The sequence below is a fragment of the Ursus arctos genome, chromosome X, assembly GCF_023065955.2.
Source record: "Ursus arctos isolate Adak ecotype North America chromosome X, UrsArc2.0, whole genome shotgun sequence".
NCBI classification, from domain to species: Eukaryota; Metazoa; Chordata; class Mammalia; order Carnivora; family Ursidae; genus Ursus; species Ursus arctos.
The window spans coordinates 48,312,581-48,334,791 of NC_079873.1; positions in this window are offsets into that span (position 1 = coordinate 48,312,581).

Below are 22,211 nucleotides of genomic sequence, written 5' to 3' on the forward strand. Positions count from 1 at the left end.
AGATTTTGCATATCAGCCTTTTACCTGTAATGTCATTTGCAAATATCCTCTCCCATTCCATAGGTTGTCTTAGTTTTGTTGAATGTTTCCTTTGCTGTGCAGAAGATTTTTATCTTGAAGTCCCAATAGTTCATTTCTGCTTTTGTTTCCTTTGCTTTTGGAGGCGAGTCTTGAAAGAAGTTGCTGTGGCCAATGTCGAAGAGGTTACTGCCTATGTTATCCTCTAGGATTTTGATGGATTCCTGTCTCACATTGAATCTTTCATTCATTTTGAGTTTATCTTTGTGAATGGAGTAAGAGAATAGTCCCGTTTCATTCTTCTGTTTATAGCTATCCAATTTTCCCAGCACCACTTATTGAAGAGACTGTCTTTTTTCCATCCGAAATTTTTTCCTGATTTGTCACTATGGTCCATTTCTGGGGTCTCTATTCTGTTCCACAGATCTATGTGTATGTTTTTGTAGGAATACCACAGTGTCTTTGAGATCCCCACTTTGTAATATAGCATGAAGTCAGGCAATGTGATGCCCCTAGCTTTATTTTTCTTTTTTTTAAGTTCAATATATGCAAACATTTATTTAAATAGTTTTCTCAAATAGAACAAAAAAAATTCCACATGATCTTGCTTTCAGGGCTCACAATAAATAATTGTCCAAATATTTTCATAAGCTATAATTTCAAAAGCTCAAATTGTATTTTGGTAAGCTAAATTCTAGGGACCTGATGTAAAATCATAATTTTTGTCACAAAGCATAACTTTGAGTTGCCCATTTATGAAGTTTATTGGAAGTAGGGTACATAGAGAGTATCAGTTGCTTTAGAAAGTGTGTGAATTTTGTCAGTCCAAATGTGATTGTTCTTCCCAAGCATCAAGGTATCTCCTTAGTCTATTCCTGTACTTCTTACTTGGTTTTGGTGATGATCATCTATGCTATCTATGTGTGTGACTTGTTTATTGAATTTGGTGACCATTTTCATAGATTATCAGTTTCTCTGTGTTCTTCGTTTACTTCCCACCTCAGTTCATTTAGAGATTTAAGGAAATAGTTATTTTCTCACATGTTATAGATGATTTGAAGAGTTTTGTGAAATGCAACAGATTACATCCCCACCCCCCAAGGCTGAAAAAGGTAGAATGTGAACCCAGAATACTTGGCTTTATTTTTCTTTTTCAACATTCCCTTAGTGGTGCCGGGCCTTTTCTGGTTTGATAAAAAATTTAGAATTGTTTGTTCCAGGTCTTTGAAAAATACCAATGGTATTTTAATAGGGATGGCATTGAAAGTGTAGATTGCTGTAGGCAACACAGACTTTTTAACAATGTTTATTCTTCCAGTCCATGAGCATGAAAAGTTTTTCCATTTCTTTGTCTTCTGCAGTTTCCTTCATTAGTTTTCTGTAGTGTCTAGTGTATAGATCCTTTACCTCTTGGGTTAGGTTTATTCCTAGGTATCATATGGTTTTGGGCGCTATTGTAAATGGAATCAATTAATTAATTTCTCCTTATACAGCCACATTGATAGTGTACAGAAAAGCAACTGAATTCTGCACATTGATTTTGTATCCTGCCACATTGATGAATTGCTGTATGAGTTATGGCAATTTGGGGGTGGAGTCTTTTGGCTTTTCCACATAAAGAATAATGTCATCTGCAAAGAGAGAGAGACTGACTACTTTGCCAATTTAAATACCCTTTATTTCTTTTTGTTTTCTGATTGCTGAGGGTAGGAATTCTAGTACTATGTTGAAAAATAGTGGTGAGAGTGGGCATCCCTGCCACCTTCCTGACCTTAAGGGAAAAGAATGAGATTCGCTGTGGGATTTTCATAGATGGATTTTATGATACTGAGGAATGTACCCTCTATGCCTACACTCTGAAGAATTTTAAGTAGGAAAGTGTGCTGTATTTTGTCAAATGTTTTTTCTCCATCAATTGAGAAGATAATATGTTTCTTGTCTTTTCTTTTATTAATGAGATCTATCACACTGATTGATTTGGGAATGTCGAACAAACCTTGCATCACAGGAATAAATCCCACTTGGTCATGGTGAATAATCCTTTTAATGTATTGTTGGATCCTATTGGCTAGGATCTTGTTGAGTATTTTGGCATCCATGTTCATCAGGGATATTGGTATGTAATTCTCCTTTTTGATGAGGTCTTTGCCTGGTTTGGAAGAGGGTAATGCTGGCCTCATAGAAGGAGTTTAGAAGTTTTCTTAATGTTTCTATTTTTTGAAACAGCTTCAGAAGAATAGGTATGATTTCTTCATGAAATGTTTGGTAGAATTCCCCCTGGGAAGCCATCTAGCCCTGGACTCTTGTTTTCTGGGAGGTTTCTGATTACTGTTTCAATTCCGTTACTGGGTATTCATCTATTCAGATTATGTCTTTTTTCCCATTTCAGTCTTCATAGATTATAAATTTCCAGGAAGGCACTCATTTCTTCCAGATTGCTTAATTTATTGGCATATATTTGCAGATATTAATTTCTAATAATTTTTTCCTATTTCCTTGGTGTTGTGATCTTTTTCCTTTCATACATACTTTTATTAATTTGGGTCCTTTCCCTTTTCTTTTGGATAAGGATGGCAGGAGGTTTATTGATCTTGTTAATTCTTTCAAAGAACCAGATTCTAGTTTTGTTGATCTGTTCTACTGTTCTTCTGGTTTCTATTTCATTGATCTCTGCTCTAATCTTTATTATTTCTCTTCTCCTGTTGGTTTAAGCTATATTTGCTGTTCTTTCTCCAGTTCCCTAGGTATAAGATTAGCTTGTGCATTGGGGATTTTTCTAATTTTATGAGAGAGGTTTAGATGGCTATGTATTTCCCTCTTAGGACCACCTTTGAAAATATCCCATAAGTTTTGGACTGATGTGATTTCATTCTCATTAGGGTCCATGAATTCTTTAAGTTCTTCTTTAATTTCATGGTTAAATCATTCGTTCTTGAGCAGGATGCTTTTTAGCCTCCAAGTGTTTGTGTTCCTTCCAAATTTTTCCTTGTGGTTGACTTCCAGTTTTAAAGTATTGTGGTCTGAAAATATGAAGAGAGTAATCTTAATCTTTTGATATCATTTGAGACCTGACTTGTGACCCAATATGTGCTCTACTATGGAGAAAGTTCTGTGTGCATTCCAGAAGAATGAGTATTCTGTTTTTTTAAGGGGGAATGTTCTGTATATATCTACGAAGTCCATCTGGTCCAATGTGTCATCCAAAGCTCTTGTTTCTTTGTTGATTTTCCGCTTAGATGACCTGTCTATTGCTGAGAGTGTAATGTTGAGGTCTCCCACTATTAAAGTATTATTATCAATATGTTTCTTTATTTTGGATAACAGTCAGCTTATGTATTTGGCTGCTTCCATGTTGGGGGCATAGATATTTGCAGTTGTTAGATTTACTTATTGGATACACCCTTTAGGAATGATATAGTGTCCTTTTGTATCTCTTACTACTGTCTTTAGGTTAAAATCGAATTTGTCTGATATAAAAATTGTTACCCCAGCTTTATTTTGAGATTCGTTGTCGTGATAAATGGTTTCTCATCCCCTCACTTTCAATCTGGAAGTGTATTTAAGTTGAAAATGAGTCTCTTGTAAACAGCGTATGCATGGATTCCATCTTCGCATCCAATCTGCAACCCTATGCCATTTCATGGGAGCATTTAGGCTGTTCACATTGAGGTTAACTACTGAAGGATACGAATTTATTGCCATCACATTCCCTGTAAAATCCCTGTTCTAATAGATTGACTCTGTACATTTCTGGTCTCCTATATTACCCCCTGGGGTCTGTCTTCTTTTAAAGAATCCCCCTTAATATTTCCTGTAGGTCTGGCTTGGTGGTCACATATTCTTTCAGTGTCTGCCATTCCTGGAAGCTCTTTATCTCTCCGTCTCTTTTGAATGACAGCCTTGGTGGATACAGTATGCCTGGCTGCATGGTCCTCTCATTTAGTACACTGAATATGTCTTACCAGGCTTTCTGGATTTCCAGGTCTCTGTGGTTAGTTCTGATGTTATTCTAATGTTCCTCCCTTTGTAGGTAAGAAATTTCTTCCCCATAGCTGCTCTCAGGATACCTTCCTTGGCTCTAAGATTTGAAAGATTCTCTCTTATATGCCAGGTTCTTGGTGTCTTTTTATTGATATTGGGAAGGGACCTCTCTGCCTCTTGGACACGAATGTTTGTTTTCATCCCCAGATTAGGGAAGTTCTCAGCTACAGTTTGCTCAAATATATCTTCTAGACCTCTCTTTCTCTCTCCACCCCCTCAGGGATCCTAATATGTCTGACATTGGAATGTTTCATGGCATCATTAATCTCTCTCACTCTGATCTCTTGGGCTTTAAGCTGTTTTTGCCAGGCCTCCTGGGTTTCCTTCTTTTCTATCATCTTATATTCTTGCTCACTAATTCGTTCTTCTGCCTCATTTACCCTGGCAGTCAGAGTATCTAGTTTAGACTGTACCTCATTCATAGTGTTTTTAAGTTCCAACTGATTAGATCTCATTTTTGCCCATAGAGATTCTATATTGTCATGAATACTTCTCTCATGCCTAGATATCAACTTCATAATTGTTACTCTGAAGTCTATCTCTAACATCTTGCTTATATCCATATCCATTAGGTCTGTGGTAGAGGCCATTGTTTCTGGTTCTTTTCTTTGTTGGGAGTTCCTCCTTCTAGTCATTCCATTAAGGGATGGTTGAGGGAATGTACAGAGTCCAAAATATCAACCACAACCCAAACAAGATGCACCCTAGAAAAATCTGGAGCATTCGGACACTTGAAATCAACCACAAAAAAATATTTGTAACATCAACACATATATGGAAGTTAAAGAACATCCTACTAAAGAATGAAAGGGTTAACCAGAAAATTAAGAAGAAAAAAAAGTACATGGAAGCAAATAAAAATGAAAATATTGCAGTTCAAAACCTTTGGGATGGAGCAAAGTCAGTCCTTAGAGGGAAGTATATTGTAGGGGAGGAGAAAAGATGGTGGAGGAGTAGGGGACCCCTTTTTCAGCTGGTCCCCTGAGTCGAGTTGGATATCTACCAGACCATCCTGAACATCCACAAAATCAGCCGGAGACACAGGAAGATACATCTGGATCTCTACAAATGAACATCTCTGGATCTGAGTATTGAGGTACAAAGGGGGAGCCATGAAACCGCGCACAGATATTGGAAGATAAACAGAAGGAGAAGGGAGCCACTGCACCAGGAAGCAGTAGCCACCTACACTGGAGAGAAGGAGGGACTCGCCGACCAGCACCCTCAAGAAAGCAGACTGAGACCATGAACCTGGGAATGCACATGTAACCAGAATGAAAACTGGAGCTCTGGAGCTCTCACTAGAACCGGACTAAAACCGGGAGCTCGGGAACTTGCGCTCATCCAAACTGAAAACAGGAGCTACAGATCACTCGCAAACCACACTGAAATAGGGAAATCAAGAAAATGCGCAGGAACCAGGGGTGGCTGGCTCTATTAGAAGCACAAAGGAGAGAGACATGTCGGCCCTGGAAATGAGGGATGGGAGAGGGGCTGTGGGGTGCACAACCCAGGATCCTGCAAGGGTATTTGGCAGCACCAACAGAAACAGAATTAATGAGGCCAAGAGAGCTCAGTGGAGAGCGGACTGCGATCTCTCTGTTCAGAGACAGAGGCTAGGATATAGCCACTGCTGCTCTGACTCTCAGAAAAGTCACAGAAAACCACAAGGGAAAGCCACCAGAGAACAAAAGCCCGGAAATACCAGCTCACATTGTGCCCATCTTCATCACCCCTCGCAGGGGACAGGGCGAGTCTACCCAAACAAGGTTGCCTGAATATCAGCACAGAAGGCCCCTCCCCCAGAAGGCAGGCTGAAAAATCAAGAAGCCCACATCCCGAAGGTCCCTATAAAACAAGTGCACACTGCCTGGGTCCTGGTCAATAATTTGGGCTCTGGGCATCCCTGCAACCTCTCGTCATCAGAATGACGAGGAAGAGAAACCCTCAGCAAAGAAAGGAGACAGAGACTGTGGCCTCTGCCACAGAAATGATGGACATGGATATAACAAAATTGTCAGAAATTGAGTTCAGAGTAACAATGGTCAGGATGATGTGTGGGCTTGAAAAAAAATTAACAAAAATATTAACGAGAATATAGAATCTCTAAGGGGGGAAATGAGAGCAAATCTGGCAGAAATTAAAAATGCTATGAATCAATTGCAGTCCAAACTAGACGCTCTGATGGCCAGGGTAAATGAGACAGAAGAATGAATTAGTGAATTTGAGTATGGGATGGTGGAAGAGAAAGTTAAAACAGAAACTTGGCTCAAAACAATCCAATCTCAAGAATGTAGATTACTGGAGATTACTGACTCAATGAAACATTCCAATATCAGGATCATCAGCATCCCTGAGGGGGTGGAGAAAAGAGGTCTAGAGGAGATATTTGAACAAATTGTAGCTGAGAACTTCCCTAATCTGGTGAAGGAAACAAGCATACATGACCAAGAGGCAGAGAGGACCCCATCCAAGATCAATGAGAACAGACCTACACCACCTCACATCATAGCGCAATTTGCAAATATTAGATCCAAGGATACAGTCTTGAAAGTGGCCAGGGGGGAAAAATACTTACGTACAGAGGGAAGAATATCAGAAAAATGTCAGATCTGTCTACAGAGACCTGGCAGGCTATGAAGGGTTGGCAGGGTATTTTCAAAGCTTTATCTGAGAAAAACATGCAGCCAAGGATCCTTTATTGAGCAAAGCTGTCATCAGAATTGATGGAAAGATAAGGACCTTCCAAATAGGCAGAAACTGAAGGATTTGTGACCACCAAGCCAGCTCTACATGAGATATTAAGGGGGTTCTATAAAAGTAAAAAGGCCACAAGAGTGATACAGAACAGAAATTACAATCTATAGAACAAAAGACTTCACAGGCAACATGACAACATTAAAATCATATCTCTCAATAATCACTCTCAATGTGAATGGACTAAATGCTCCCATAAAGACACAGGGTTGCAGATTGGATAAAAAGACATGACCCATCCATTTGCTGTCTACAAGAGATTCATTTTGAACCTAAAGATGCATCCAGACTGAAAGTGAAGGGATGGAAAACCATTTTTCCTGCCAATGGACCTCAAAAGAAAGCTGGGGTAGCAGTTCTCATATCAGACAGATTGGATTTTAAACTAAAGACTATAGTTAGAGATACAGAAAACATTATATTTTTCTTAAAGTATGTATCCAACAAGTGGATATGACAATTATAAATATCTATGCCCCCATGAGGGGGGCAGCTAGATACACAAGCCAACTCTTAACCGGAATAAAGAGACATATAGATAAAAATACGTTAATAGCAGGGGACCTCAACACTCCGCTCTCAACAATAGACAGATCACCTAAGCAGAAAATCAACAAAGAAACAAGAGCTTTCAATGACACGCTGGACCAGATGGAATCTATATATATATAACACTTCTCCCCAGAACACCAGAATACTTATTCTTTTCGAGTGCACATGGAACGTTCTCCAGAATACATGATATACTGAGTCACAAAACAAGTCTCAACCGATACAAAAGACTGAGATTATTCCCTGCATATTCTCAGACCACAGTCCTTTGAAGCTGGAACTCAATCACAAGGAAAAATTTGGAAGAAACTCAAACACTTGGAAACTAAGAACCACACTGCTCAAGAATGATTGGGTAAACCAGGAAATTAAAAATCAATTTAAACAATGTACTGTATGGTGACTAACATATTAAAATAAAAATATTATTATAAAAATAATAAACAAATTAACAATTTATGGAGACCAAGAAGAATGAAAATACATCATTCCAAAACTTTTGGGACACTACAAAGGCTGTCCTATGGGGAAAATACATAGCCATCCAAGCCTCACTCAAAAGAGCAGAAAAATCTAAAATATAGTTTTTATATTCTCGCCTCAAGAAGCTGGAGCTGGAACAGAAGAACAAGCCTAAAACATGCACGAGAAGGCAGTTGAATAAGATTAGAGCAAAGAACAATGAATTAGAAACCAGGAGCACAGTAGAGCAGATCAACAAAACTAGAAGCTGATTCTTTGAAAGAATCAATAAGATCGATAGGCCACTGGCCAGACTTATTCAAAAGAACAGACAAAGGATCCATATTAATAAAATTTTGAATGAAAGGGGAACGATCACAACGAAGAACAATGAAATAGGATCTTTAGAAACTTTTTTCAAGAGCTTTAAGCCAATAAATTAAACAATCTGGAAGAAATGTATGCCTTCCTGGAAACCTATGAACTACCAAGACTGAAACAGGAAGAAATTGATTATTTAAACAGACTGATTAATTATTAATCGAGGCAGTGATCAAAAACCTCCCCGAACACAAGAGTCCAGGGCCTGACAGATTCCGTGGGGAATTTTACCGAACATTCAAATAAGAAATAATACCTATTCTCCAGAAGCTGTTTCAAAAAATTGAAACAGAAGGAAAACTACCAAACTTATTCTTCAAGGACAGTATTACCTTGATCCCCAAACCAGGCAAAGACCCCATCGAAAAGGAGAATTACAGACCGATATCAATGGTGAACATTGACACCAAAATTCTCAACAAGATCCTAGCTAATAGGGTCCAATAGTACGTTAAAAGGATTATCCATCATGACCACGTGAATTTCATCCCTGAGATGCAAGGGTGGTTCAACATTTGCACATCGATCAGTGTGACAGATCGTATCAACAGGAAAAGAATCAATAACCTTATGATCCCCTCAATTGATGCAGAAAAAAACATGTGAAAAAACAGCATCCTTTCCTGATTAAAACCCTTCAGAATGTAGGGATAAAGGGTACATTCCTCAATCTCATAAAAACCATCTATGAAACACCTACAGCGAATATCATTCTCAATGGGGAAAAGCTAAAAGCCTTTCCCTTAATATCAGGAACACAACAAGGATGTACACTCTCGCCATAATATTTCAACATAGTACTAGAAGTCCTTGCAACAGCCACCAGACAACAAAAAGGGACAAAAGGCATCCAAATCAGCAAAAAGAAATTAAACTGTCTCTCTTCACAGATGACATGATACTCTATATGGAAAACCCAAAAGAATCCACCCCCAAATTACTAGAAGTTATAGAGCAATTCAGTAATGTGGCAGGATACAAAATCAATGCTCAAAAATCAGTTGCATTTTTATACACAAAGAATTAGACTGAAGAAAGAGAAATTAGGGAATCCCTTCCATTTACAATAGCACCAAAAATCATATGTTATCTTGGAATTAACTCAACCAGAGACGTAAAGGACCTATATTCTAGAAAGTACAAATCACTCTCAAAAGACATTGAATAAGACCGAAAAAGTTGGAAAAAAATTCGTTGTCATGGATCGGAAGAATAAACATATTAAAAATGTCTAAGGTACCCAGAGCAATCTACACTTTCAATGCCATAATGAGCAAAATACCAATGACATTTTTCAACGAACTGGAACAAGTAGCCCTTAAATTTGTGTGGAACCAGAAAAGTCCTGAATCTCCAAGGAATTGTTTAAAAGGAAAAACAAAGCTGGGGGCATCACGTTACCAGATTTCAAGGTATCCTACAAAGTTGTAATCAAAAAGACAGCATGGTACTGGCACAAAAACAGACACATAGACCATTGGAACAGTATAGAGAACCCAGAAATGGACCCTCGGCTCTTTGGGCAACTAATCTTTGACAAAGCAAGAAAAAACATCCAGTGGAAAAAAGACAGTTTCTTCAATAAATGGTGGTGGGAAAATTGGATAGCTGTATGCAAAAGAATGAAACTTGACCACTCTCTCACACCATACACAAACATAAACTCCAAATGGATGAAAGACCTCAATGTGAGACAGGAATCCATCAAAATCCTATAGGAAAACTTAGGCTGCAAACTCTTTGATATCGGCCACAGCAAGTTTTTTCATGACACATCTCCCAAAGCAAGAGAAACAAAAGAAAAAATGAACTTGTGGGACTTCATCAAGATCAAAAGCTTCGCACAGCCGAGGAAACAGTCACAAAATGAAGCGGCAGCCCACGGAATGTAGAAGATTTTTGCAAATGACACTACAGATAATAGACTACTGTGCAAGTTCTACATAGAACATCTCCAACTCAATACATGGGAAACAAATAATCAAATCAAAAAATGGGCAGAAGATATGAACAGACACTTTTCCCAAGAAGTCATACAAATGGCTAACAGAGACATGAAAAAACATTCAAAATCGTTAGCCATCAGGGAAATTCAAATCAAAACTGCACTGAGATACCACCTTACGCCAGTTAGAATGGCAAAATTTGACAAGGCAAGAAACAACAGACGTTGGAGAGGATGTGGAGAAAGGGGATCCCTCTTACACTGTTGGTGGGAATGCAAGTTGGTACAGGCACTTTGGAAAATAGTGTGGAGGTCCCTGAAAATGTTAAAAATTGAGTAACCTTATGATCCAGCAATTGTACTCCTGGGTTTTTACTCCAAAGTTACAGACATAGTGAAGAGAAGGACTATATGCACCCCAATGTTCCTAACAGCATTGTCCACAATAGCTAAATTGTGGAAGAAGCCGAGATACCCTTCAACAGATGACTGGATTAGGAATATGTGGTCCATATATATAATGGAACATTACTCAGCCATCCGAAGGGACAATTACACAACATTTGCAGCAGCATGGATGGGACTGGAGGAGATTATGCTACATGAAATAAGTCAAGCAGAGAAAGACAATTATCATATGGCTTCACTCATTTATGGAACATAAGAAATAAGAAGATCGGTAGGAGAAGGAAGGGAAGAATGATGGGGGGGAAACAGAAGCGGGATTGAACCCAGAGAGACTGTGGCCTCTGGGAAACAAACTGAGGGCTTCAGAGGTGCAGAGAGTGGGGGACTGGGATAGGCCAGTAACGGGTATTAAGGAGGGCACATATTCCATGGTGCACTGGGTGTTATATGCAAATAATGAATCATTTAACATTACATCAAAGACTAAGTATATACTCTATGGTGACTAACATAACATAATAAAAAATTATTAGTAAAAAATGTAAATGGATCAAACTCCCCCCCAAAAAATGGAAGTGTATTGTAATACAGGCCTAGCTCAAGAAGGAAGAAAAGTCTCAAATACAATACCTAAGTTTACACCAAAAGGAGCTAGAAAAGGAACAGCCAATAAAGCCTAAAACAAGCAGAAGAAAGGAGATAATAAATGTTAGAGCAGAAATAAATGATATAGAAACAACAATAACAACAATAATCAATAATACAAATCAACAAAACAAAGAGCTGGTTCTCTGAAGGTATTAACAAAATTGATAAACCCCTAGCCAGACTTAACAAAAAGAAAAGTTAATGGTCCCAGATAGTTAAAATCATGAATGAAACAGGAGAGATGACAACTAACATGACAGAAGTAGAAGTAATTATAAGAGAAAATATGAAAAATTATATGCCAAGAAACTGAGTGATTTGGAAGAAATAAACAAATTTATAGAAACTTACATGTGACCAAACTGAAACAGGAAGAAATAGAAAATTTAACCAGACCCATAACCAGCAAAGAAATAGAATCAGTAACCAAAATCTCCCAACAAACAAAAGTCGTGGGCCAGAATACTTCCCAGGGGAATTCTAGAAAATATTTAAGTACAAATTAATATGTATTTTTCTCCAAAGTTCCAAAACATTGAAATGGAAGGAAAACTTCTTTTTTTTTTTAATGATGATTTTTATTTTATTATGTTAGTCACCATACAGTACATCCCCGGTTTCCGATGTAAGGCTCGATGATTCATTAGTTGTGTATAACACCCAGTGCACCATGCAATACGTGCCCTCCTTACTACCCATCACCGGCCTATCCCATTCCCCCCCCCTCCCCTCTGAGGCCCTCAGTTTGTTTCTCATAGTCCATAGTCTCTCATGTTTCATTCCCCGGAAGGAAAACTTCTAAACTCATTATATGAGGCCAGCATTACTCTAGTAACAAACCAGACAAAGACTTCACTAAAAAGGAGAATTACATGCTAACATCTGTAATGAACATGGATGTAACCATCTTCCATAAAATACTAGCAAATCGAATTCAGTTGTACATTGAAAGAATTATTCAACACTATCAAGTGGGATTTATTCCTGGGCTGTGTGTGTGGTTAGATATTTGCAAATTAATTAATATAATACACCACATTAATAAAAAAAGATAAGAAACTTAAGATCCTGTCAATAGATGGAGAAAAAAAATATTTGACAAAATACAGCATCCATTCTTGATAAAAATGTATCAACAATGTAAGGATAGATGAAACATATTTCAACATCATAAAGGCCATAAAAGAAAGACACAAAGCTAATATCATCATCAATGGGGAAAAGCCCTCGGCTTTTGGTCAGGAGCAACATGTCCACTATCATCATTAGTATTTAACATAGAACCGGAAGTCTTAGCCTTAGCAATCAGACAACAAATAGAAACAAAGTGCATCCAAATCATCAAGGAAGAAGGCAAACTTTCACTATTCACAGACAACATGATACTCTATATAGAAAACCCAAAGGATTCCACTAAAATATTGCTAGAGTTAATACACGGATTAATCAAGTTTGTAGGACATAAAATCAAGGTACAGAAAATTTTGCATTTCTGTACACTAACAATGAAGCAGTACAAAAAAGAAATCAAAGGATTGATACCATTTGCAATTACACAAAAACCGATAAGATTCCTAGGAATAAACCTAATAAAAGAGGTAAAAGATCTGTACTTTGAAAACTATAGAACAATTATGAGAGAAATTGAAGCTGACACAAAGGAATGAAAAGGCATTTCACACTCATGGATTGGAAGAGCAAACATTGTTAAAATGTCTATACTACCCAGAGCAATGTACACATTTAATGAAATTGCTATTAAAATACCAACAGCACTTTTCACAGATATATTCCTGGGCTACATGGATGGTTAGATATTTGCAAATTAATAAACATGATACACCTAAATATTGTATGGAGCTACAAAAAACACTGAATAGAAAAAAGTAATCCTGGGAGAAAAAAAAAAAAAACCCAAGCCACCACGATTCCAGACTTCAATCTCTATTAGAAAGCTGTGATCATCAAGACAGTATGGTAGTGTCGCAAAAACATACATAGATCAATGGAACAAAACAGAGAACCAGAAATAGACCCTCAACCAGATGGTCAGCTATTCTTCAAAAAAGCAGGAAAGAATATCCAATAGAAAAAATTCTCTTCAACACATGGTGTTAGGAAAACTGGACAGCAATATGCAGAAGAGTGAAACAGGACCACTTTCTTACACCATACAGAAAAATCAATTCAAAATGGATGTGGGCATCTGGGTGGCTCAGTTGGTGAAGCATCTGTCTTTGGCTCACATCATGATCCCAGGGTTCTGGGATCAAGTCCTGCGTCTGGCTCCCTGTTCAACTGGGAGCCTGCTTCTCCCTTTCCCCCTACCCCTCCCATTCCCCCTGCTCATTCTATCTCTCTCTGTCTTTCTCAAATAAATAAATAAAATCTTTTAAAGAAATGAATGAAAGACCTAGATGTGAGGCAGGAATCCATCAAAATCCTAGAGAACACAGCCAGCATCCTCTTTGATCTCAGCTGTAGCACCTTCTTACTAGACACATGTTTGGAGGCAAAGGAAGCAAAAACCAAATTGAACAACTGGGACTTCATTGACATAAAAATATTCTTCACAGTGAAAGAAAGACTCAATAAAAGTGAAAGTCAGCCTATGGAATGGGAGAAAATATTTGCACATAACATATATAATAAAGGGGTTAGTATCCAAAAGCTATAAAGAACTTATCAAAGTCAACACCCAAAAACCAAAAAATATCCAGTTACTAAATGGTCAGATTACATGAATGCATGCTTTTCCAAAGAAGACAACCAGATGGCTAACAGGTACATGAAAAGATGCTCGACATCAGTCATCATCACGGAAATACAAATCAAAACAACAATGAGATACCACGTGACACCTGTCAGATTGACTAAAATTAACAACACAAGAAACAGCAGGTGTTGACAAGGATGCAGAGAAAGGGGAAAACTTTTACATTGTTGGTGGAAATGAAAGCTGGTGTAGCCACTCTGGACAACAGGTTGGAGGCTCATACGAATGTTAAAAATAGAACCATCTTATGATCCAAGAATTGCACTAATAGGTATTTACCTAAAAGACACAAAAATACAGTGTTGAATGGGGTCTGCAACCAGATGTTAAAGCAGCATTATCAACAATAGTTAAATTACAGAAAGAGCCCAAATGCTTAACTGATGAATGGATAAAGAAGTGTATATATGTGTGTGTATATATATACACACACACACACACACACACACACACAATGGAATATAACTCAGCCATCAAGAAAAATTAAATCTTGCCATTTGCAACAACATGAATGGAGCTAGTGTGTATTATGATAAGTGAAATAAGTCAATCAGAGAAAGACAAACACCATATGATCTCACTCATATGTGGAATTTAAGAAAGAAAACACTGGGTGTCATATACAAGTAATAAATCATGGAACTTTAAAAAAATAAATAAATAGTCTGGACGCCACTGACCGCCACCTGCCCAGCACGTGCTCTCCTCTCCCAGCCCTTGGCTGCCCAGTGGTTCTGACGCAGAAAGGCAGGTACCCCGGGGACAGGAGAAGGTAAGATGGTGGAGGAGTAGGGGTCCCCTTTTTCAGCTGGTCCCCTGAGTCGAGCTGTATAGGTACCAGACTATCCTAAACACCCACAGAATCAGCCTGAGACATAGGAAGATATACCTGGACCTATACAAATGAATATCTCCAGCACCGAGTATTGAGGTACGAAGTGGGGAGCTGTGAAGCCACGCACAGATATCAGAAGATAAACGGAAGGGGGAGGGAGCCTACGCATTCGGGTGCTGGGAAGCGGTAGTCACCTGCACTGGGGAGTGGGCGGACTCACGGACCAGCACCCGCAAGAAAGCAGACTGAGACCCTGAGCCCGGGAATGTGCATGACCAGTCTGCAAACTGACAGTCCAGAGCACATGTGAACCACATTGAAAAGGAGCTCCAGAGCGTACGCGGGGGAAGCTGGTGGCTGGCGGTGTCAGAAACACAAAGGACAGAGATGTGCCAGCCATGAAAGTGACGGCTGGGATGCCGGCTGTGGGGCACAAATCCCGGGACTCTGCAGGGTTTAACAGCACCAACAGAAAGAGAGTTAAAGAGGCAAGAAGAACTCAGTGGAGAGAGGACTGCGATCTCTCTGTTCTAAGACAGAGGCTGGGATTTGGCCACTGCTGCTCTGACTCTCAGAAGAGGCACAGCAAACAGCCAGGGAAAGCCGCCAGAGAACAAAAGCCAGGAAATACTTGCTCACAGTGTGCACATCACCATACCCCCTTGCAAGGGACACAGAGACTCTACCCAAACAGGGTTGCCAGAGTATTGGCGTGGCAGGCCCCTCCCCCAGAAGGCAGGCTGAAAAATCAAGAAGCCCACATCCCTAAGGTCCCTATAAAACAAGAGCACACTGCCTGGATCCTGGTCAATAATTTGGGCTCTGGACAACCCCACAACCTCTCCTCATCAGAATGACGAGAAGGAGAAATCCCCCCCAGCAAAGAAGACAATGAGCCTGTGGCCTCGGCCACAGAACTGATGGATATGGATATAACCAAATTATCAGAAATGGAGTTCAGAGTAACAATGGTCAAGATGATATGTAGACTTGAAAAAATAGTAACAAAAATATTAAAGAGAATGTAGAATCTCTAAGGGGGGAAATGAGAGCAAATCTGGCAGAAATTAAAAATGCTATGAATCAAATGCAGTCAAAACTAGACGCTCTGATGGACAGGGTAAATGAGGCAGAAGAATGAATTAGTGAATTGGAGGATGGGATGGTAGAAGAGAAAGCTGAAACATAAACTTGGCTCAAAAAAATCCAATCTCAAGAATGTAGATTATGGGAGATTACTGAATCAATGAAACGTTCCAGTGTCAGAATCATCGGCAGCCCAGAGGGGGTGGAGAAAAAGAGAGGTCTAGAAAAGATATTTGAACAAATTATAGCTGAAAACTTCCCTAATATAGCAAAGGAAACAAGCATTCGTGTCCAAGAGGCAAAAAGGACCCCTCCCAAGCTCAACCACGACAAACATATGCCATGTCACGTCATAGTGCAAATCACAAATATTAGGTCCAAGGATACAGTACTGAAAGCGGACAGGGCAAAGAAATTTCTCATGTACCAAGGCAAAACTGTCAGGATTACGTCAGACCTGCCTACACAGACCTGGAATGAGAGAAAGGGCTGGGGGAGAGGTATTTTTAAGGCTCTTTCAGAGAAAAACATGCAGCCAAAGATCCTTTACCCAGGAAGGCTGTCATTGAGAATTGATGGAGAGATAAGGACCTTCCAGAATCGCCAGTCACTCACCAATTTCGTAACCACGAAACCAGCCCTACAGGAAATATTAAGGGGGGTTCTATAAAAGTAAAAAGGCTCCAAGAATGATATAGAACAGAAATTTACAATCTATAGAAGCAAAGACTTTACAGGCAAGATATCATTAAAATCTTATTTTCAATAATCACCCTTAATGTGAATGGCCTAAATGCTCCCATAAATGCCACAGGGTTGCAGATTGGAAAAGAAGACATGACCCATCCACTTGCTGTCTACAAGAGACTCATTCTGAACCTAAAGATACATCCAGACTGAAAGTAAAGGGATGGAAAACCATCTTTCATGCCAACGGACCTCAAAAGAAAGCTGGGGTAGCAATTCTTATATCAGACAGATAGGAATTTAAACTAAAGACGATAGTTAGAGATACAGAAGGGCACTATATTATTCTTAAAGTATGTATCCAACAGGTGGATATGACAATTATAAATATCTACGTCCCCAACAGGGGAGCAGCAAGATACACAAGCCAACTCTTAACCAGAATAAAGAGATATATAGACAAAAATACATTAATAGTAGGAGACATCAACACTCCACTATCAGCAATAGATATATCGCCTAATCAGAAAATCAACAAAGAAAAAAGGGCTTTGAATGCCATACTAGACTAGATGGACCTCTTAGATATATAGAGAACACTACACCCAAGAACAACAGAATACTCATTGTATTCTAGTGCACATGGAACATTCTCCAGAATAGATCATGTTCTGGGTCACAAAGCAGTTCTCAACCAATACCAAAAGACTGAAATTATGCCCTGCATATTCTTAGACCACGATGTGCTGAAATTGGAACTCAATCACAAGGAAAAATTTGGAAGAAACTCAAACACTTGGAGACTAATAACCATCCTGCTCAAGAATAATTAGATAAACCAAGAAATCAAATATCAATTTAAACAATTTATGCAGACCAAAGAGAATGAAAACACAACAGTCCAAAACCTATGGGACACTGCAAAGGCATTCCTACAGGGAAATACATAGCCATCCAAGCCTCACTCAAAAGAATAGAAAAATCTAAAATGCAGTTTTTATATTCTCACTTGAAGTAGCTGGAACAACAGAAGAACGGGCCTAATCCATGCATGAGAAAGCAGTTGATCAAGATTAGAGCAGAGATCAATGAATTAGAAACCAGGAGCACAGCAGAGCAGATCAACAGAACTAGAAGCTGGTTCTTTGATAGAATAAATAAAATTGACAAACAACTGGCAAGACTTATCCAAAAGAATAGAAAAGGACCCAAAATAATAAAATTATGAATGAAAGGGAGAGGTCACAACCAACACCAATGAAATAGTAAAGAATTATTAGAAACTTTTATCAACAGCTTTATGCCAATAAATTAAGCAATCTGGAAGAGATGGAGGCCTTCCTGGAAACCTACAAACTACCAAGACGGAAACAGGAAGAAGTTGATTTTTTTAAACAGGCCTATTAATTATGAAGAGATTGAAGCAGTGATCAAAAACTTTCCAAAAAAAAAACAAAACTGAAGGGCATAATGGATTCCCCGAGGAATTCTACCAATCATTCAAAAAAGAAATAATACCTATCCTCCTAAAGCTGTTTCAAAAAATAGAAACAGAAAGAAAACTACCAAACTCATTCTATGAGGCCAATATTGCCTTGATCCCCAAACGAGGCAAAGACCCCAACAAAAAGGAGAGTTACAAACCGATTTCCCTGATGAATATGGATGCCAAAACTCTCAACAAGATCCTAGCTAATACGATCCAACAGTACATTACAAGGATTATCCATCATGACCAAGTGGGATTCATTCCTGGGATCAAAAAATATATATATCAAAAAATACATATATCTTTTTTATCATATTATGTTAGTCACCATATAGTACATCCATAGTTTTTGATGGAAAATTCGATGATTCATTACTTGCGTATAATACCCAGTGCACCATGAAATACGTGCCCTCCTTACTACTCATCACCAGCCTATTCCATTCCCCCACCCCACTCCCCTCTGTAGCCCTCAGTTTGTTTCTCAGAGTCCATAGTCTTTCATGCTTCCTTCCCCCTTCTGTTTAACCCTCTTTTTTCTTCCCTTTCTTTTTTTTTTAAGATTTTATTTATGTATTTGACAGAGAGAAAGCCAGCGAGAAAGGGAACAGAGCAGGGAAGTGGGAGAGGAAGAAGCAGGCTCCCAGCGGAGGAGCCGGATGTGGGACTTGATCCCGGAATGCCGGGATCACGCCCTGAGCCGAAGGCAGACGCTTAACGACTGTAGCACCCAGGTGCCCCTTTCTTCCCTTTCTTCTCCTACTAATTTCCTACTTCTTATGTTCCATAAATAAGTGAAACCATATGATAATTGTGTTTCTCTGCTTGACTTATTCGCTTAGCATTAACTCCTCCAGACCCGTCCATGTTGCAGCAAATGTTGAGAAACCGATCCTTTTAATGGCTGAGTAATATTCCATTGTATATATATGGACCACATCTTCTCAATCCAGTCATCTGTTGAAGGGCATCTCGGCTCCTTCCATGATTTAGCTATTGTGGACAATGCTGGCCCTTCTCTTCACTATGTCTGTATCTTTGGGGTAAATTCCCAGGAGTGCAATTGCTGGGTCATAGGGTAGCTCAATTTTTAACTTTTTAAGGAACCTCCACACTGTTTTCCAATGTGGCTATACCAACTTGCATTGTCTCCTACATTGTTGGTGGGATAACTAGTCTTTGACAAAGCAGGAAAAAACATCCAGTGGAAAAAAGACAGTCTGTTCAATAAATGGGGCTGGGAAAATTGGACAGCTGAATGAAAAAAAAAAAATAGAACTTGATCATTCTCTCACAACATACACAAAGATAAACTCCAAATGGATGAAAGACCTCGATGTGAGACAGGAATCCATCAAAATTCTAGAGAAGAACATAAGCAGGAACCTCTCCGACATCAGCCACAGCAACTTTTTTCATGACACGTCTCCAAAGGCAAGAGAACCAAAATAAAAATGAACTTGTGGGACTTCATCAAGATCAAAAGCTTCTGCACAGCCAAGGAAACAGTCAAAAAAAAAACCTAAGAGGCAGCCCTCGGAATGGGACCATATATTTGCAAATGACACTACAGATAAAAGACTGGTATCCAAGATCTACAAAGGACTTCTCAAACTCAACACACAAGAAACAAATAAACAATTCAAAAAATGGGCAGAAGATATGAACAGACACTTTTCCAATGAAGACATACAAATGGCTAACAGACACACACACAAAATGTTCAAAATCATTAGCCATCAGGGAAATTCAAATCAAAACCACATTGAGATACCAACTTACTTTCTTTTTAAAACATGTAATATTTCAAGGCAAAATGTTCACAGCTTTTGGGTTACACATATTTTTTTTTCACATGAAGTATTCTATGTAATTGCCACCACAACCCTGTGAACTGGATAAGGAAGGCATTCATATTTTCCCCTTACATGCCAGAAGACTATATCTCAGAGAATTGAGGTGATTTGCTCAAGGCTAAACAGCCAACATTCGGCCATTCCAGGAGTCAAACCCAGATCTTCTGACTGACGATTCCTGGCTCTTTCTAATGATTTTAGCTCCCAAAACCTCAGCTGAGAGTGCACTGAACATTGCAACATTGCCCGTATCTTCAACCACTTATTGACATCCATGGTATCTCTGGAGTCACCCTGGTTTCTATGATGTATCAATTGCAGGGTGTGGGGCAAGGGTGGACATTCTCAGTGCCATACTCTAGGTTATCTTTTCTTATTTCTGCATGTATTATGTTAGTTTTATGTTGTCTTGGACAGTTAACAGCACTCAGGAGACACTGGAGTTGATGGTAGGGTTCTGGAACGAGTAGGATGGATAGGGTTCTCTTTTCCATTTAGCCCATTTACCTTTTGAACAGGAATTGCCAGTGAGTCAGTAAGACGGTGGGCCTGGAGCATTATCCTCCGCTCCGTAGGCTGCCAGCTTGTTTACCCCTCACAGTAGATAATGCTATCACCTTTTATAATGGGCCTGGACGGACTTTGCTGACTCAGGTTCAGCACCATTTTGTGACTAAAACAGCAGACAAAGATTTTATTTGTAAATGATAAGCCTTTTAGGGGTGCTTGGGTGGCTCAGTTGGCTAAGCATCCGACTCTTGATTTCGGCTCAGGGTCCTGAGACTGAGCCCTGCATCAGGCTCCGCACTCAGCTCTGGAACTCAGCTCAAGTCGGCTTGAGATTCTCTCTCTCCCTCCCCCCACCCACACATTCGCTCCCTCTCTCTCTCTTAAAATCAATCAAACTTAAAAAAATAAATGATACGCCTTTTATATGATGATGGATCAGACAGTATACCGGAAACCTGAATTAACCTCCATTTCATTGACAGCTTTTTAATGATAGGAATTAAATGATATGCTTTACAGGATGGATGGAGAGAAGTGCCGAGTAAATAGACAGAATCTGATGATTTCAATGAAAATAAAGGGATGGTCTCAGCAAATTAAACCTCAAATTTGAATTAGTAATTCATATCGTATTAATTTGTTTTTCACAAAGCCTTTCTTCTTGCATGAAATACACATAGACCAGGAAAGTTTAATAGAGCTCCATGATGGCTCCAAAGTACTTTCCTGTATATCATGCAAACAACAACAAGAGATTCAAGAGGGCATATTCAGTCCAACTCAGTGAATCTCATTGGTATCTTCATGCCTGGTGCCGTGCTAGCGACTGTAAGAAATTCACAGATGTAGCCACTTTGAGGGGGCAAAAGGCATATATTTAACCCACAAGCACACATTTGTGGTGGCCCTTTATACAGTCAGCACTGTTCCAGGCACCATGGTTCTCAGAGAGGAAACTGAGAGAAGAAACTCAATGTGTTCACTCTTTCATTTTTAAGATTTATTTATTTATTTGAGAGAGAGCAAGAGGAAGGGCAGAGGGAGAGGGAGAGAGAGAATCCCAAGCAGGCTCCCCGCTGAACACAGAGCCAGACCTGGAGCCCGATCTCAGGGCCCCGAGATCATGACCTGAGCTGAAATCATGTGCTGGATGCTCAACCGACTGAGCCACCTAGGTGCCCCTAAAGTGTTCAGTCTTTAGTGAGCGTTAGTGAGCTTAGAATCTAGTTGGGAATAATGGTGAGACAGAAAGCCTTCCACATTAGGGAAGAAGTAGAGTAGCCATTAATCACTGGGCCATAAGTGCAACCAGGTTTCCAAGATGAAAGAGATTGGGGTTGACCGGTGCGTTTGGAGAGGGAGCAGGAGGGGACTGCAAAACTGAGACTCGGAGGGCAGAAAGGATTTATACAGACAGAGGAGAAGAGAGAAGGTATTTCTAGGAGAATGAGGAAAAAAGTGAACACGGGCACAGAGATAGGAATGAGCATGGCAAATATGGGAAGCATCAAGAAGAGCTCTCAGGACCTGAAAGAAATAACTGTTGACAATATCATAGAACTGGCCTCCTGGGACTGTGGAGCATACAGTGGACTAGGAACCAGAGGGTCTGAATTCCTGAAGGTATTATCCTGGTTCTGCATTTACTACACGGGTGGCCTTGGTTAGGTCGGTTAGAAGCTTTGGGCCCTGGTGCCCTGACCTACTCACAGTCATGTGAGGATACCGACAGTAGCCCGCTTCTCTTTCATGCTTGTTGT